The sequence below is a fragment of the Peromyscus californicus genome, unplaced genomic scaffold (assembly GCF_007827085.1).
Source record: "Peromyscus californicus insignis strain IS unplaced genomic scaffold, ASM782708v3 Scaffold_6__1_contigs__length_162567912, whole genome shotgun sequence".
NCBI classification, from domain to species: Eukaryota; Metazoa; Chordata; class Mammalia; order Rodentia; family Cricetidae; genus Peromyscus; species Peromyscus californicus.
The window spans coordinates 120552118-120568389 of record NW_026294584.1 but is presented as its reverse complement, the minus strand read 5'-3'; the positions used below and the strand labels follow the sequence as shown (position 1 = coordinate 120568389).

The following is a 16272-nucleotide window of genomic DNA, read 5'->3' as shown; positions in this document are numbered from 1 at the left end:
AATAAGATTCTTGACCATAGCCAGAACCATTTCTCCAAAATGAAGTCTCCAATAGTGCTAATCTCATCTTGGTTCTGATACAGTGGCTTGCTGTAATAGCCATAAAACAACACATTCTAGAGATGCTTCCTTGCTATGTCTCCACACAAAGAAAGGAGTTTGCATTGCCTGTGCTATGGGTAAGGACAGTGGGCAAACATAAATCACTTCTCTATTTTAAAATAATGGAATTTAAGATCTATAAATCATAATATTCACATAGTTCAACCATAACACAGGCATGATATGAATAAGTGCATCAAAAGAACAAGATCACAATATTCTTAAGAGATGTTCAAATCATATCACTGGTACCAGGTTCTGTGCACAGATAACAAACTAACTTTACTTTCAGTAACCATTCAAATACATCTCCATTGGACATGGGAGGAGAATGATATGAAGAGTGGTTAAAAAGATCTTTTCTGTTGTTTTTCTGTGTGAGTGTGTGTGTGTGTGTGTGTGTGTGTGTGTGTGTGTGTGTGTGTGTGTATCTGTGTCTGTGTGTGTTAATGCCACGCCAAGGCTCAAATGTGGTGGAGTAAGTTCTTCCCTTCCACTATATGCGGCCTGGGGCCCAACTTAGGTTGGCAGCATCAGCAGCAAGTGTCTCCACTCACTGAGCTATCTCACCTGCCCCAACATGGCTTATTTAATAAACACACAGGAGATACAGATAGAATTAGGAGTCTCCATATGTGCCTGCAGCCTTATCTTTACATCATAGAAAACAATGTTTTCCATCTACACAGACTAAATCCCAACCTAATACATGGATTTATTATTTCTAAGAAGACAGAGTTAAATATGCTGAATTAAGAAGCTGTGTTACAAGAAATTCACTAATATTTGTCAATGTTAATACAGAAAAACTGGAAGTTATTGTGTTTGAATAAAAGTCGCGGTGGTGGGGCACGCCTTTAATCCCAGCACTCGGGAGGCAGAGCCAGGCGGATCTCTGTGAGTTCGAGGCCAGCCTGGACTACCAAGTGAGTTCCAGGAAAGGCGCAAAGCTACACAGAGAAACCCTGTCTCGAAAAACCAAAAAAAAAAAAAAAAAAAAAAAAAAAAAGTTATGACTTAAGAACAATATGCCTTTCAGTTATAAGATACAATATAAACCACAGTGCACTTATAAATTGCAACTAATAGAGGAACTGAGTGGAGCTAATGAAGCTATGACTATTCAATGACCTCATGTTACACACTGTAAATGTATAACATTGTAACCAACTCTGCAATAACTAGAAAATTACTGTGGTATCTGGATTCCTTGAACATCAAAGTGAAAAATAGAAAGAAAAGAAAAGAAAACCTAGATACTTAAAGTTGGATTTGAGTAACTTGTAAGACTTTGAAATGAAATGAAAAAAAAAAAAAACTTTAAAAAAGATATTTTTAGAACATATATAAAAGCCAGATATGCTGGGGCCATCCATAGGCCACCCTAGCACCTTATTTTTCTGTTTAGTACTGTTTAAATGCTTTGAGTCCAAAATACTGAAAATATGTCATATGCATTACTCACAACTGTGTGCTTATATCATTTTTTAACAGTAATTAAACTGACATGCTCCTTCAGAAAAAAAAAAGATATATTTAAAGCAGAAGGCATGCTATATTCAGAGTCAGACCTTCCAATGAGTTTACTACAATGTAGTAAGACAACAGAGACTCTACAAAAAAAACAAAAACAAAACAGGAATCTTATGGCCCAGTGGTTAAGAGCAGTTGCCACTGGTGCAAAGGACCCACACTGCTGCTCACAATCACCTGAAAATCTGGTTCTAGGGGATCTGATGCCCCCTGTTGGACTCAAAGAGTATTGCACACATGTGTTATACATGCATTAAAGACTCATACACATAAAATGAAAACAAATACATCTTTAAAAAAAAAATATATATATATATAGTCATGGTGCAAAATATATCACAAATATGTATTGTCAAAGCAGATTGTCTTCTATTTCTATTATACATGTGATATCTAACCACAATCTTATCACAACTCAGCAAGTAGAAAAAAAAGAGAAACCAAAAATGTAAAAAATGGATGTGAAACATCAATATTATTATTTTCTTACAAAATATTTCCAAGAGCTGCTGTGGGATGTTCTGTATGGCAAATGTGTTGCTGATTAATCAATAAATAAAACACTGATTGGCCATTGGCTAGGCAGGAAGTGTAGGCGGGACAAGGAGGAGAATAAAGCTGGGAAGTGGAAGGCTGAGTCAGAGAGACACTGCCAGCCGCCATGATGACAAGCAGCATATGAAGATGCCGGTAAGCCACGAGCCATGTGGCAAGGTATAGATTAATGGAAATGGATTAATTTAAGCTGTAAGAACAGTTAGCAAGAAGCCTGCCACGGCCATACAGTTTGTAAGCAATATAAGTCACTGTGTTTACTTGGTCGGGTTTGAGTGGCTGTGGGACTGGCAGGTGAAAGACATTTGTCCTGACTGTGGGCCAGGCAGGAAAACTCTAGCTACAAATGGCGTCCAACGTGGTGGCAAGAGTTTCCACCTAAAAACTGAGAAAAAAGATTCTAAAACGGAGCTAAAAACAGTTCCTAATTGTCTCTCTCAAATGAGCGGCAGCTGCTGGTTTGAGCTACTGGTGGGTTCCTTGCATGTGAGCTCAACCTGCCATATGGCGGGAGTGGGGCCTTTGCAAGTGGCACTTTGAGCTGCGTGGTGGATTTAGCCTTTGCTGGTGCAGAGCAAAAGGGGAGGTTTCTGGACTACACGCTGTTTGGATATAAGCATAGACCCACATAGCTCCCAGAGCTGGTGGTTAAACTAGCCATGTTGGGAAGCTGAGGTGGGCGGAGCCAGCAGCCACAGCTGCTGCAGTTTAAAGCAACAGATTCACAATAAGACAGATTCAGATGTAATAGTTTACAGTGTGTGTAAAAGATACGTAGGCTTGAAAGAGACAAAAAAGGTGATATATAGAGTTATAGAAACAAATACATAGTTTTAAAAAAAATAAAGTCTTTAAAGAGACAGTAAAATTAATATAGAAAATAAGCCACGTAAAGATGAATATTACACAGAGAATCTGGATTGTGTTGTCTTTGGGACTTTTAACTGCAGAAAAACATTTGATTGTAAAAGCTGTTGAGTTATGTCAAAATGTATACTTTAAAGGTACCTTGACTTCAAAATTTGGATATAAGGATATGTTGCTTTGGAAAAGAGTCTCTTTTGTTTCCACAGAAAGCCAGAGGCTATGGATTTGTTCAAGATTAAGATACATCGGGTTTTACCAGCCAAGACCCCCTGAAAGGTCTCCAATGACACCATGGCCCAGATGATCCAACATCCAGAACGGTTTGAAGGCATCTGGCTCAGACGATACAGCCTCATGGACTATTCTATAATTCTAAAATTTTCTTTGTATCCCCATAAGATACAGCGCCCCCCTCCAGCAGGAAGTAGTAAGAGAAGCTACGCCCAAATTCCCAAATTATATGTAATTTTATTTTGTTAAGGTTAAAACCTTCCTTTTTGAAAAAAAAAAAAAAAGGGGGGGGGGAAGTGCTGTGGGATGTTCTGTATGGCAAATGTGTTGCTGATTAGTCAATAAATAAAACACTGATTGGCCATTGGCTAGGCAGGAAGTGTAGGCGGGACAAGGAGGAGAATAAAGCTGGGAAGTGGAAGGCTGAGGCAGAGAGACACTGCCAGCCGCCACGATGACAAGCAGCATATGAAGATGCCGGTAAGCCACGAGCCATGTGGCAAGGTATAGATTAATGGAAATGGATTAATTTAAGCTGTAAGAACAGTTAGCAAGAAGCCTGCCACAGCCATACAGTTTGTAAGCAATATAAGTCACTGTGTTTACTTGGTCGGGTTTGAGTGGCTGTGGGACTGGCAGGTGAAAGACATTTGTCCTGACTGTGGGCCAGGCAGGAAAACTCTAGCTACAAAGAGCCTTACTCATAACTTTCTAATGATTACTGTGAATGCTGTTTGAACAGCTCATATATTTATTTTTTCTTGTTTGAAAGCAGTAAGAAGCAGACAATAGAAAAGGGTAGTTCACCAAAGCAAAGAATCATGTTTATGAATTTCAAAGGCAAGAGAAACATACAGGGATCTCCAGTGTAGCCCCAGCTATATACAATGGGATCTTCTTACTCAGTCGAGTGTCACAGTACTGCAGAAATGGGTAACAGAACAGGGGGCACTCTGCTTATTATATCAACAAATACATAGACCATCAATACAGAGCATGCTCTGTGTATAGTACAAAAGTAGATATAAGGTTACTGAACCTCTGTGGTGATGCATTTGGTACCCTAATAAAGCTTGCCTGAAAATCAGAGAACAGAGTCAGTCACCAGATTAGACACAGAGGCCAGACAGTGGTGGCACACACACTTAATCCTATCACTCCAGAGGCAGAGATCCATCTGGATCTCTGTGAGTTCAAGACCACACCAAGAACAGAGCCAGACAGTGGTGGCACATACCTTTAATCCCAGTACTGGGAAGTACACATGCCTTTAATCCCAGGAAGTGACATGGCTGGATGGAGAAAGGTATATAAGGTGTGAGGAGATAGGAAAAAGGCAGTTCAGCTGAGAGTCTTTGAGGTGAGGACTCAGAGGCTTTCAGTCTGAGGAAACAGGATCGGCTGAGGATTTGGTCAGGTGAGGTTGGCTGTGGCTTGCTCTGCATCTCTGATCTTTCAGCTTTCACCCCAATATCTGGCTCTGGGATTTTTTTTTATTATAATATCATTTAACATTCAAACAACAAACCGCTACTGTTGACATATGTGTCATGATCACTGTGCATGTGTATATATATACATACATGTGAAAGACAGGGATTAGTATCAAGTATCTTACTCAGTTGATCTCTGTGTGATTTATTGAGACATGGTTAGTAGCTTACTGAAAACAAAACTCATCGATTGGCTAGAATAACTGGTAAAACTCAGGGACACTGCTACCCACTCCTATAAGTGTACCGCACTCTGTGTTCTACTTTTTTCATTGGTGCTGGGAATCCAAAGTTGGACCCTTACCAAGCATGTGATTGGCTGTGCTATGTCCCAAAACAAGCATGTCCATATTCTATGTAATGTTTGTGGTGTCTCTGTACTATATGCATGATTGATGTTATATCAAATATAAATACAAAGGTAAGAAAATAAACCTTGGGAGAGGTTACTGTGTGTATGGACCATCCAGCTGTCAAGAAGTAGGGCATGGATTCAAACTCACCAGTACAATTCAGAATTCTTGTAGCAGCCTATTCTCTGTCTTGTAATTATCAAGATGAAAACTACAGGGAACACTGAGATGGATCTGTGGGTAAAGGTGCTTACTGAGCAAGCCCAGAAACATGAGTATGATACCCAGAATGCATAACATTGAAAGAGGAAAAACAAATCCACATGTGGCCTCCTCACATATGCCTTGGCACACTCACACATACCCACACCCTGTAATAGACACATACACAATAATAATAAATAAATAAAAATGTTTCAAAAGAAGTTAATTATAGCTGGGCCTGGTGGGACAGGCCTATGTTCTCAGCCACTTAGAAATCTGAGGAAGGCAGATCCTATTTGGGGATTCTGTACTAAGGCTACAAAACAAGTTCAAGCTTAGCCTGAAGAAATTAGTGAGAGTCTTCTTCAAAGTAAAAAGTACAAACAGGGATGTGGAACTGACACAGGTGTGGAATTTTTACCAAGCATGTGTAAGGGCCTTGGTTTCAATCCTGTGTACTAACAAAAGAAAAAAAAAAAGAAAAAGAAAACAAAACAAACAAAAAAAACAAGTACATTTTATTTAGCTATTCATCTGCTTATGCATGAAAGGAAACAATTCTTTATTTATGACTTTTCAAAAGTATATTTTTAGATTAAAGCCAAGCCCTATTTACAATCACTTACTTGCATTGAATAATGCCTGATGATCATGCTTGTACTGTAATCATTACCAGGATTTAGATGTGTAACTTACGTTGCTGTTATCTCTCTCTGCACATCACCCATCTATAATTACAACCAAAAGAAAGCCAGACTTCTGAGTTAACTCTCAAACCTGCAGAGTCTAGAATAAATAGCGAGCTAACAGATAATCACGTGAGTCCCTAACAACAGAGTACTCATATTTACACTTCAGAGTTGAATAGTCATCATAATATAGATGACAATACAAATATATACACCACAAAATGATGGCAGTGTGCCGAGAATCAAGCCTAAAAGAACATGGCCTGTCAAATAAGTCATATGTTCTTGTTTGATTTCCTTCTCATTCAAACTGGACCCATTATAAGAACACATGAAACACCTGCCCTTTCTGGGACTGTTGTGACAACCTTAAAAGCAAATGGAGACAGGAATACTGAACATTTCTACCAACACAACTGTGCAGGGCACAGAGTTTCTGGTATACAAAGATTGACCCCAAAGGCAGAGAGGGAAGTTCATAGTGGTAAACAAAGGGTATCTTATATGCATTGTCTTACTTAATTTCTTTAAAAAGAAAAAAAATCTATTTGTAATTTATGTGTACCCACAGGGCCAGAAAAGGGCCTCATATTTCCTGGAATTGTACTTAATAAATAGGTGGTTATAAGGTGGGTCCTGGAAACTGAACTAATATTCTCCGGAAGAGCAGCAAGTGCTTTTAAACACAGAGCCATCTCAACAGCCTATAAGAACTGTTTAAAAATCCAGTCCATGTTTTTTTTTTTTTTTCCTTTCTCCAAGCAAATAAAACTGGTTTTTTTTTATTATTATTAATTTATTTTGCAATACAATTCAGTTCTACATATCAGCCACGGATTCCCTTGTTCTCCCCCCTCCCGTCCCCCTCACCTTCCCCCCAACCCCCCCCCCCCCCCCCCATTCCCATCTCCTCCAGGGCAAAGCCTTCCCCACAGACTGAGGTCAACCTGGTAGACTCAGTCCAGGTAGGTCTAGTCCCCTCCTCCCAGGCCGAGCCAAACAATCCTGCATAGGCCCCAGGTTTCAAACAGCCAACTCATGCAATGAGCACAAGATCTGGTCCCACTGCCTGGGTGCCTCCCAAACAGATCAAGCCAATCAACTGTCTCATCCATTCAGAGGGCCTGATCCAGTGGGGACCCCTCAGCCATTGGTTCATAGTTCATGTGTTTCCATTCATTTGGCTATTTGTCCCTGTGCTTTATCCAACCTTGGTCTCAACAATTCTCGTTCATATAAACCCTCCTCATTCTCGCTAATTGGACTCCCAGAGATCCACCCGGGGCCTAGTCATGGATTTCTGCATCCAGATCCCTCAGTAGTTGGATGAGGTTTCTAGCACAACAATTAGGGTGTTTGGCCATCCCATCACCAGAGTAGGTCAGTTCGGGCTGTCTCTCGACCACTGCCAGCAGTCTGTTGTGTGGGTATCTTTGTGGATTTCTGTGGGCCTCTCTAGCACTTTGCTTCTTCCTATTCTCATGTGGTCTTTATTTACCATGGTCTCCTATTCCTTGTTCTCCCTCTCTGTTGTTGATCCAGCTGGGATCTCCCGCTCCCCCAAGCTCTCTTTCCCTCAACCCTCGCCTTTCATTACCCCCACTCATGTCCAGGCTGTTCATGTAGATCTCATTCCATTTCTCTGTCATTGGGTGATCCCTGTGTCTTTCTTGGGGTCCTGTTTTCCAGGTAGCCTCCCTGGTGATGTGAGTAGCAGACAAGTCATCCTTGTTTCATGTCTAGTATCCTGCTATGAGTGAGTACATACCATGTTTGTCTTTCTGAGTCTGGGTTACCTCACTCAGGATGATTTTTTCTAGATCCATCCATTTGTCTGCAAACCTCATGATGCCATTGTTTTTCTCTGCTGAGTAGTATTCCATTGTGTATATGTACCACATTTTGTTTATCCATTCTTCAGTTGAAGGGCATCTGGGTTGTTTCCATGTTCTGGCTATTACAAACAATGCTGATATGAACATAACTGAACAAGTGCTCTTATGGTGTGGTTGAGCATTTCTTGGGTATATGCCCAAGAGTGGTATAGCTGGATCTTGGGGGAGATTGATTCCCAATTTTCTAAGAAAGCGCCATATTGATTTCCAAAGTGGTTGTACAAGCTTGCATTCCCACCAGCAGTGGAGGAGAGTTCCCCTAGCTCCACATCCTCTCCAGCATAAGGTGTCTTCAGTGTTTTTGATCTTAGCCATTCTGACCGAAACAGCTTGGTACTGGCATAAAAACCGACATGTGGACCAATGGAATCGAATTGAAGACCCTGACATTAATCCGCACACCTATGAACATATGATTTTTGACAAAGAAGCCAAAAGTGCACAATGGAAAAAAGAAAGCATCTTCAACAAATGGTGCTGGCAAAACTGGATATCAACATGTAGAAGGCTGCAAAGAGATCCATATCTATCACCGTGCACAAAACTTAAGTCCAAGTGGATTAAGGACCTCAACATAAATCCAGCTACTCTGAACCTGCTAGAAGAGAAAGTAGGAAGTAGTCTTGAACGCATTGGCATAGGAGACTACTTCCTAAATAGAACACCAGTAGCACAGACTCTGAGACAAACAATCAATCAATGGGACCTCTTGAAACTGAGAAGCTTTTGTAGAGCAAAGGATACGGTCAACAAGGCAAAGCGACAGCCTACAGAATGGGAAAAGATCTTCACCAACCCCACATCTGACAGAGGACTGATATCCAGAATATATAAGGAATTCAAGAAATTAGACATCAAAATGCCCAACAGTCCAATTAAGAAATGGGCTATAGAACTAAACAGAGAATTCTCAACAGAGGAAACTCAAATGGCCGAAAGACATTTAAGGAACTGCTCAACATCCCTAATCATCAGGGAAATGCAAATCAAAACAACTCTGAGATACCATGTTTTTTAATATAGGCAAAAATGTGGGGTATTTTTTTAAAGAATCCTCAAGATCATTATTATATCCTCAATGATTCTGTTATCCTACCTCCCATTTTCTTGTAAACCAAATTCCCTTCCTCAAAAAGCACTATATTGTTATTTAATTTTGAGGAAAATAGGCATTGTAAAGGTTATGACCTGAAGCAGACCTTGCCTAAACATAGCAAATAATTTCTATTTCCAAACAATTAAAAAAAAAATGGTTAAGTGTAGCATAGAGAAAAAAAAAATTAAACCTTGTCTAAAAATGAACTAATCCCATAGTCAACTTTGATTTAAAAGCATTAAAATCAAATATCTACCATAAACATTTTAAACCAATCTTACTATCTTAGCAGAAATGGCTCAAGCCATAACTAATATTCTATGAGCATATATTCTTAGCTTATTCTTGGTTATTCTTATTCAAATGTATTGGTACCACCTGGCATGTTCTGGGAGCTGTATCTGTGAAGGATTTAGGTAAAAGATACCTAAAAGTGACTGTCAATGATCAACAACAAAGGAGGCTATTTTAATTTTAGTATAATGTATTCATGGTGCCATTTGTACTTTGAATGAAAGACTACACAGCATTTCCATAAACCTCTTTTATCTGCAGGGACTACCTCATTAAAGTAACTGGTTAAATTAATTGTATTTCAGTTATTCACAGTTTTATTTAATTTTGTTACTAAAAAATAACAAAGGAAACTAAGGAACCACCTTGCCTTCAACCTATTCATGGTCTACTAATGTTGATGGATGCAATAGTTTGAATCATTTTTAAAGATTTTAATTGTTTTATTTTTGAAGTTAAAATATTTTTACATCATTTTCCCCTCCTTTTCTTCCCTCCAGCCTCTCCCATGTACTGCCCTTGCTTTATCTCCAATTCATAATCTTTTAAAACTTTGATGAATTCTATAACATCTATTTCTACTATTATATAGATGACAAAACTATATTCTCCAGAGGGCAGTTAATTTTGTCACAGTTGCACAGCTGGGACCCAGTGGATCTGAAACTGGTAATAATTCTGATTTCAAGCTATTACCCATTGTCCTAAAGAACTCACATGGTGCTGAGTGCTTGTGGAATCTGGAGTGTTACAAAGCAGTGGGCAGGGCAGCAAACTTGTCCTGGATTCCCTAGGGCTTTGCTAGTGTTAAAAGTCAATGTATTGCATCCTGGGATCCCCAAGTCATGGAAGAATTAGCAGGGCTGCTCAACCATAGTAGCCGACGAACAAGTCTGATGCCAGTATGTATGTACCTAGGTGGTACTGAAAGAGGCTGTGTTGAGTGATACTGCAGTGGGGAATTGTGCAAGCTGTACTGACCACAGCAGAGGACAGTAAGAGAAAGGCAATGTAAACAAGGGGATGGGGGGGAATCACATGTCAAGTTCTTAAATGGGTAAAGACAAGCTGAAGTGGTAAAACTGAGAGGGATAGGAGACAGGCAGGTGATCTAGTTTAGAAAAGGGAATATCTCATAAGGGGAGCCAGAGAGAATCAGGCCTGTGGAAGTGGTTTTTAGCATATCTCTGTCTTTGCTTTGTGCAGAGCAATGAGCTTTGAGAAATACAAGAGCTTTGGTTTTATGATGTAGTGACAAATATACGTGCCTGGGTAGGGAGTCTGCCAAATGGTTCTTGGCTGGAGCTATGATTTATTACAGTTGAGTGGAACTGCTGTTAAACCCCCCAACAAAAATAACACATCAAAAGAGTTCAGAAGGGGAGAAACCCAACCCAACAAAAACAAACAAAAATGCTCCCATCCTTATCTAGAATTCTTTGCTTTTTTTTCCCTCATTGATCTCATAAATCAGGACTGACTTAAATTAAAACAAGAAAAAAACAAATCCATCTCAGTTCAGACCAGCTTAAGTCAAAAACAGCTTATGAATTAAAAAAGTCACAATACCACCAGGGCTTCTCATTTGAGGCATATTGGAGCAATATCCTAAAACAAAGCAAAAGGCATTTCCCCCTGCAAGTTCAGGCCACCCTGATGTTAACCTCACTCTGAATGACACATGGTGACTCCCCAGAAGACAAAGGATCTTTCTGGTGGTAACACAGCTATAACAATGGAAAGTCAGTGTTCAGGTGAGTTCAAACTCTTGTCTATAAGGGTTATCTCGGTGGCCAGGGTGAAGACCTATGTGAAGTTTTGGGAAGCAGGAAAATATTTCCCTGCTCCACAGTGATTCTCACTAAGCAATCTCCTTGCTGTATGAAAACAATACATTATAGAAAGGTAAAATTAGTGTTCTTCTGTCCTGCTCTTGCTCACATGTGAATTTTTTAAAAAAGATTTATCTTTATTTAGGTATCTGTGTTTCTGTGCATGACTATGTGCATGAATATGAAGCTGCCCATTGAGGTGAAATGAAATAATTCCCATAAAATTAGAGTTAGAGGTGGCTATGAGCTCTCACAGGGGTGCTATGAAGCAAATTCTGGTCCTTTGAAGGAGCATTAAGAGGTCTTCATCTCTTAGTTACCTTTCCAGCCCAAGAGTTCCAACTCGAATAAAGAAATAGTTTCAATTTATATTATACACTAAGAACAAGGTAATAATAAAACACAAAGGTAATGGGAAAATGGAGATGTTCATAAGACAACTTCACCCTCCTTTTCTGCTTCGGGAGTGGGAAATGGGGAAAGATTTCCTAATGTCACTGGAAGTCTGTGACAAGGAGAGTTATTTCTGAATTCTGTTTCCCTTTCTCCAGGGGCATTCAATGAGTCCTTCTTCTCAGCTCTCTTTGGAGCAAAGTGACCCAGTTCAGTCCAGCAAACATACAGGCAGACATCATCATAACCACTGTCACTATTGGCCTATAGCAATCTCTGCAACGTTCTCTGGAGAATTTCTCTCCTTGCACACTACAACTTTGCTGAAAGATCAGAAATGTATGGACTTCGAGGAGGACAAAGCTGTAGGAGTGTACTCAACTGAATTCCATAAATACCTCTAAGAAGGGCCAGACAGTCAGGAACTACAAAGAGAACACTGGACTACCCAAGATGAGCAATGTCACTGATGATTTATGATTACCATGACATCAGTTCCTGGTTGTCTCAGGGACCTGTTGAATGTGGCTTACTGGACATTTGACAAGATGACAGTTACTGTGCTTAAGCTCTCTTATTCCTTCAACTCCACTAAAACACAATAATGACTTGAAAAAATGCATGCACACACGAGTTGGGAGTGTAGCTGGGTGGCAGAACAATTGGGCAGCATGTACAAGAGGGCAGGTAAGATATCTCAGTGGGTAAAGATGCTGGCTGCCAAGTCTGATAGCCCCGGGAAACATGATGAAAAGGCAGAATTGACTCTCACAAGTTGCCCTCTGACCTCCTCATACGTGCCAAGGCCCAATCCCCTCTGCCCCCAGACACATATAAATTTTAAAACTAGAATGCACAAGGTCCTGTTTATAATACCAGCCCTTCCCTTACATATATATGTCATGGAAGTAAAAGACGGTGAAGGAAAAAGTTATATATTTAAAGGAGGCAGATTTCTGAGGACATGTGATAGAGAGAAACTCAGGAGGAAATGAATACAGGTGATTGGGGAAACGCTAAGTGAGAGGTGAGATTATCATTAACTGTGAAAGTCCACAGCTGAATACAAATTAAAAGGAGAAAAAGATTATCACAGACTATCTTTCGGAAGGAAATCCCTTGGCATCTTTTTCTTGACTACCCATTTTTCCTTTGCTGCCACTGGCATGTTTATAAAGGAGAAACACACAAGTACTGTGTGACTAGGTCTCTCCTCTAGGGTGAATGATATAAAATGGCAGGTTGGCAGCCTGAATGAGAAGTTTATTTGAGAGGACACTAAGGTTGCTGGGACAGGTCCCTGCAATCAGGCGCAGAATGTCTTAAAAGGTTGATTTTGCAAAGCTGAGAGGAGAGGAGCTCTCTCCCTAACGGATGAAATTGATAAAAAACAAAAACGACCACCCTGACCAAAGTGAAGGGGGGGCAGACTTTCTTTCTTTCTTTTTTTTCTTTTCTTTTTTTTTTTTTTTAGCTGTGAATCTCCCAAAAAAGATACATTTGCTGAGAAACTAAGAGAAACATATCTCCCAAATACCTCTGTCTGAGAATGCTAGTGCAGGGCTTCTATGATGGGAGCTTTAGGACCAGATAAATGTTCTTTGGGTAACAGGTGCGAGTGATTTATTGCCATGAGAGGGAGGGAAATTTGAAGATCTTCTCTGGATCCTGGATAAATCCACAAACCAAACTCTATTCCATATGCTTTAGGCTGCGTTCTTTGTTATTCTCCAGGATTTTTTTTATTACATTGATATGCACAGAGGCAAAAGGGAAAAAGTAACCCATGGCTTAAGTAAGAAAATTTCTGAGACCCAAACCAAAGAGTACTATAGTGTCTTTGCTTGAAAACGAAATGAAACCAAAAAAGATCAACTCTAAACTCAGAATGTGGTTCAAATCCTAACAGCACCATTAACTAGAATGTAAAATTATTTAGTTCATCCCGCCAACATTTCCTCATTTGTACAACAGACATGAGAATAGCTACTCAGGAGGGCAAAGTGTTTAGGAAAATGTCTTCCCCTGCCTGAAAATCCAAGGTATTAGGGGAATGTGGAGTAACACGTATAAAACAAAATTTTCAGTGACAGAATGTCAGAGGATGCTTGATGCTCACCTCACCACGGATTTCCTTATCAGATCTATAGGTAGACCACAACTTCCAGCCTCCTTTAAGCATGTAGCTTCACCCACATGGATCTGAGTTACCTAGGTACCTAGGCAAAAGTGATCTGCACCACCTGCCAGCCTAGGCAATTAACACCCAAGGTCTTTATTCTAAAATCCCATGGGAATAAGCAGTCTCACCACAGAATGCATGAAAGGTGGTCTCTGACTCACACCTTTCAGGATTGCTGCCAAAATCACCCATATTGTGACACGACAAGAATCAGAAATCTATTTTACATATGAAGCAATATGTTTTTCTGACTCATTTATTAGAGATCTTAAACTAGGCAATCTAATACAGTCAAGCTCTTTGCTTACCACCTTATGTTTTACCCCTATCATGAAACCTTCAAATGGATATTGTTCCAACTTTAAAGCTAAAAAAACCTCAGGCTCCCAGAAGGAAGAAATTATCTTTCCCACTCCCATGAGTGTTAGAATCAGATATGGAAACAGGTGAATCTACTTCAAGGTCAAAGGCCTTTCTACCCTGCACACAGAACTGCAGTGTGGACACTGTTCTTTGCTTGTTCACTCCTGATCTCCAGTGTGTTTCTTCTTAAAAACTACATATTTTCACCTATGTTTGCATCCAGAATTAGGATGATTCCTTTCAGGCATGGCTTCTTACAGATCATCCCACCATTCACTTGCCTCATGACAAGCAAACAGCTTAGAGGAGAGAAGATTCTCAGCACTTTTGCAAGTGGCTACTATGTCACAGATGGTGAATGAAAGACACAAATAAAGAGGGAATGGTAACAGAAATTCCCAAGCTGACAGTGATCCCTTAATAGGAGTGATATCTCAGTAGTACAAACAATTCCCCCCAATACATAAAACATTACGATTGAGTATCTCATGTTGCTTTCTTGCACTCTGTATTTTACCATACCACATTTGCAAATGTCCTCAGATTGCAAACATATCTTAGTGATTTAGTGCTCAAATTTTCTTCTCACAGAAAATAAAAGAAACTGAGGGGAAAAGATGAAGAAAAAGAAAACACTTTAGATGCTAAATACTAGAACCTCTGAGAAACTTAAAATGCTGTTTTATGGACACAAAATAACAGAAACAAAGAATCTGTCTCCATCAATGAACAGACACCTGCCCTTGACTCTCACATGAAATAGATTTGCTCATTTAAAATCCTATAAAAGCAAGTTCACAACAAAGTTTAATTTCTTCTGATAAAACGAGAGGTTATACCTAATGCATTTTTGCATCTGACTTGACTATAACAAAGAAAATTAAAACACATTGAAACCATTATCAGATATAGTTGGAGACATCAGGAAGATGGGTAAGTCAGGATTATAAAAGAGGTGGTTTCAGACAACAGGCTTAACTCATTAGGCTATTTTGATTTTGATTTTTGTAAAATTTATATTGCAGATAAGTTATTCTGTGGAAATTTTGAAAGAATTTTCAGTCAAAAGACTTAGGGCTTAGAGGAAAAAGTGCAAAGGCATACTTCTGAACAGGAAGATGTGTGTAAAATAAAGAGATTATTAAAAACAAAAAAGCCTCATATGACAGGGTTGTTTTTTAATCATCTTTAATTGGATACTTATGCAAGGACTACAGGAGGTTCTTAACTGCCTCCCAAGTGATGTGAAACTCCTCACCCCAGAGAAAGTACAAGTGGGTTCACAGGCTACAAATAAGAGATCTGCCTTTGCTGCAATTTCCAGAGGCAGCTTTAACAACAAGTGACTTTTCTTAGAGTTGTAGCCTCTAATTCAAAAGATCTTTCTGAGTTTGCAAGCAACCTGGTGAGTTCCACGCTGAACAATAATGAGGCTTATCATTATGGCCTTTTAAACCTAGACAGACCATTAGAGTCAGTCAAAGCACCAATGCTTTCTTTTGCTCTAAGTGAAGGGAGGCTGTGAGTAGAATTTTATAAAGTAAGAAAAGTCATGATGTAAGGGAACACGTTGTTTGATCCTTAGCAATCTTTCCTACTGCCTACAACTACTTTGAAGATAACTAAACTGTCCTGAACGAAATCTAGATGAAGGTACCAAGAACAAATTTATGGCGAAATCTGTTTCCTCTTGACCATCCAAGGTGTGTCTGCCTCCTGACATGATGCTAACACCTTTTTATACCCCTGGATGTCGGGAGACAACAAACCTGCTCTTCAGCCTGGCTTGAATGCTACTGTAGGGCGCCCTCCCCCACGAAAGGCTACACCAGCTGCTTGTGCTCCTACTGTGCTAAAGAACAGGAACCATAAACCTCAACACGCAAAAACAGAAAAGTGCATTCCAAATTATTCTATGTAGGTGTCCAAACGAATCAGTTCTGTTGTGTTTGTTCCTTGAAACACTCAGCTCCCATCATTGTAAATTACTGGAAATGCCCACGCAATTAAAACAAAACAAAACAAAACAAAACAACCCACCTTTATTCTGAAAAACAAGTCTCGCCCCCACGTTGATTCCTATAGGAAACTAGAAAAAGTTCAGCGAGCGGGGCTCACAGGACCTGCCTTACAAACAATCCTGTAATGTGCCCCTAAGATCTAGTGTGCCTTCTTCCGCACATGCCACAC

The 16272-nt window shown here is 39.7% G+C and overlaps 1 protein-coding gene across 6 annotated transcripts in view; it reads right to left on the bottom strand.

Annotated features, from left to right (window-relative positions):
- The window catches only part of LOC128099428 (contactin-4), a 1007148-nt gene that overhangs the window by 989484 nt on the left and 1392 nt on the right, over nt 1-16272 (bottom strand). The gene's annotated exons all lie outside the window — the stretch shown is intronic.